The following is a 2,771-nucleotide window of genomic DNA, read 5'->3' on the forward strand; positions in this document are numbered from 1 at the left end:
ACGCCAATTAGCACAAATGGTAAGTTCCGACAGTGCCTACAAGTGTGCCTACTGGCCGCTAGATGGCAATACCGGTTTCATATGTATACACCTGGTATGTAAGTGAGCCGCTTTTCTGAGAGTGTGCATGAATGGATACTAGCGAACGACAGCATCACTTTCCCTCTAGTGCCAAGTTCACGACGTTCGAGGTGTACAAAAAAGCGAAATCTAAGCTCTCTTGACAAGGAGAAACTTTTACCAACTGTTCACGGGCCTAGATGGAATTTTTGCAACTGTATAGGTTCACAATTGTGCAAAAAGTCTTACTTTGAAAAATAAACAAAATTTGGCAATCCTCAAAGCGTTTTATTGCAATAATTTTTTTATTAACTTAATTTTCTCGAAGATGATTTTTAACATTCCCAGAAAATCACCCCGACGGAGACATGCGTCCGAATTTTCCTTCAGGTATATTAGGGTTAATAAGAGGTGAATACGATAATAACAATAATAAGATAATGAACAAAAGAAATAAAAAATAATGTAGCTCTAACAAAGCATTTAGAGCAGGCTAATGTCCCCATAAATGTTTGCGGCCGCCATGTAAGGACAACAACTTTAGAAGACGAACTCCAAAGTACACAATACTCCTATATATCTTCCTACTAAAACATTATCACAAAAGGTTTCAAACAACGTCATAAATTAATTTATAACTTCCTTATCTCATCAAGCACTTGACTTGGTTCGTAGCTGATAATGAAAAACCGGGTTCACTAAAACAAAGTTAAGAAATAGTAATAAAATAATACTAATAAGTAAACCTACCAAACGCGTTATCCCGTTGACGTCGCGGTAGTGTTTGAGCTTTTCTTTAATGAATTTGATTGATATGTTGGCTGTAGCATTGTTACTGACGAGGAAGGTCGGTTCGCCCCTGGTGCCCCCGCTGGGGGTGACAGCATAAAAGCCCGTGGTGGAGATCTACGATATGGAAAGGTGGAATTCCCTGGGATACCCGAAAGGGTTGCTGATCAATTAGGACCCATTTGGTGGTTCCATCTTATATCCGAGGTAGAAAGAAGTAACATCGAAGAACATGTGCAACAACAACTAGCAGTACCTGTGACGCCTTCCGAAGATTCGCTGGAAGAGGAGTTTCATACGCCCGTGGCACGAAAAGTTGAGGGCGAGCTGAGATCGGATTTGGAGGATGCAGCAGGGCGACTGTCTAATGGTCGATATTGGTAGGCTTGTAGTCTCCGGAGCTTGCCCCTGCTCTGCTGGTCATGGGAATGTAGATAACTTTTTCGATAAAATATTCGAAACGTCAAAGTAACTCTTAAATGTCATAATAATAAAATTCTTCAAGTGTATAATATATTTTCTCAGTCATATTCCATTCTTTTGTCGATTGACATGACTTAGAAAATATTCTAAACTTGAGAAATAATAATATTCAGGCCTTTATAACTTACCATTGCGTTTCGAAATGTTCCTCCAAAAAGTCGTGTGCAGTTTCGGTGCAGAGCCATTATGTAGGAACCAAAATCATGTAACCTTCCTGGTAACTGACATTTCCACCTATCGTAGCATGATACATTTAAAAATTCCGACCTTTATAACTTACTTGTAATTTTAGATTATTTTATCCAAAAAAGTTGCCTGCGTTCCTGTGTCAAAGATACATCTAATACGTATATGAACATACTACCGGACCGCGGCTGCTTCAACTGAGCATGTGCCGAAAGGCATTATTATTGATAGTATATCTTTTTTGATTCAAAATAGACCCGCGCTTTTTGGCACATGCGCAGTTGGAAAATTTGCTTATAGTAGACGTATCGATACAAGAACGAGGCACCAAATAACATTGCTGGACACAAATATCCTGAAGATTCGCAGTAGAGGTGGGGGCCCCTCCATAGGGTTACATTCGTGAGCGTATACGTTTTACGGCGGGTACATACGTGAAAGTTTACTGTAATTATTAATAATAAAAGAGCTTCGGTAGCTCAGTTAATTAGGCACTCGCACTTCACATTAGAGGCCCAGGGATCGATTCCTGAGCCGGTACCTCTGGAAATTTCTCTATGCACCTTTACCAAGGTTCTAGTGGTTCGGATCTTACTTTAAGCTCTAGGTCCCCCCATCGTAAACTTCGGTACAACCCAGACCTTAAATGATGGGGTAAAAATCAGGCTTTGCCAAAGATGTCAAATTAGGCAAACTGCTCTCATCATATCACTAGATTGATAACAAAAATAAATGCAAGACTGATAATGTATACCAGGACAGCCCCGTGCAAACTGTTAAGAGTAAAATTAAAATCCAATCATAACACAACATTCCTTTAAAAATTCTTATGAAATTAACTTATAACATCCTCATCTCATCAGTCACTTGGCTTAGTCCTTGACTTCGATGGGTGGCCAGAGGCTGATGGTAAGCTCTTTTTTTTAGCTGAGCAGGTTGTACCAAAGATACAGCGTCCATCTTGTAGTTATCATAATCGGCTGTCTTGGAGGTATGAAAGCTTTATTTCTTAGCAAATACAAGAAAATCCCGGCTTGCCAGCATCAGGCTCAGCCCATCGCGAGACAGATGCAAAAGGATGTTCTTTTGGGATCACTTCATCTGGTCCATGAACATTGTTCCTCCTAACTTCGTATAAAGGTTGGTAGCTCTAAATAAGTATCCACAAGTGAAACCTTCACCTCCAACTGCGCCGTTCACCTCCAACTGTTCAATCGTAGCTTCTGGAGCCTACAACTTCTCTAAATAAAAAT

The 2,771-nt window shown here is 40.1% G+C and overlaps 1 protein-coding gene across 7 annotated transcripts in view; it reads right to left on the reverse strand.

Moving 5' to 3' along the window:
• LOC117178139 (protein germ cell-less) overlaps positions 1-2,771 on the reverse strand; it is a 175,267-nt gene that overhangs the window by 108,649 nt on the left and 63,847 nt on the right. The window contains exon 1 of one of the 7 annotated variants that reach the window (XM_033369400.1): positions 811-1,228. The exons of the other annotated variants lie outside the window; for them this stretch is intronic. The gene's annotated coding sequence lies outside the window, so the exon portion shown is untranslated. Of the gene's footprint in view, positions 1-810; positions 1,229-2,771 lie in introns of those variants that run through there. 7 annotated transcript variants of the gene reach the window in all.

Source organism: Belonocnema kinseyi, chromosome 8, assembly GCF_010883055.1.
Source record: "Belonocnema kinseyi isolate 2016_QV_RU_SX_M_011 chromosome 8, B_treatae_v1, whole genome shotgun sequence".
Taxonomy (NCBI): Eukaryota; Metazoa; Arthropoda; class Insecta; order Hymenoptera; family Cynipidae; genus Belonocnema; species Belonocnema kinseyi.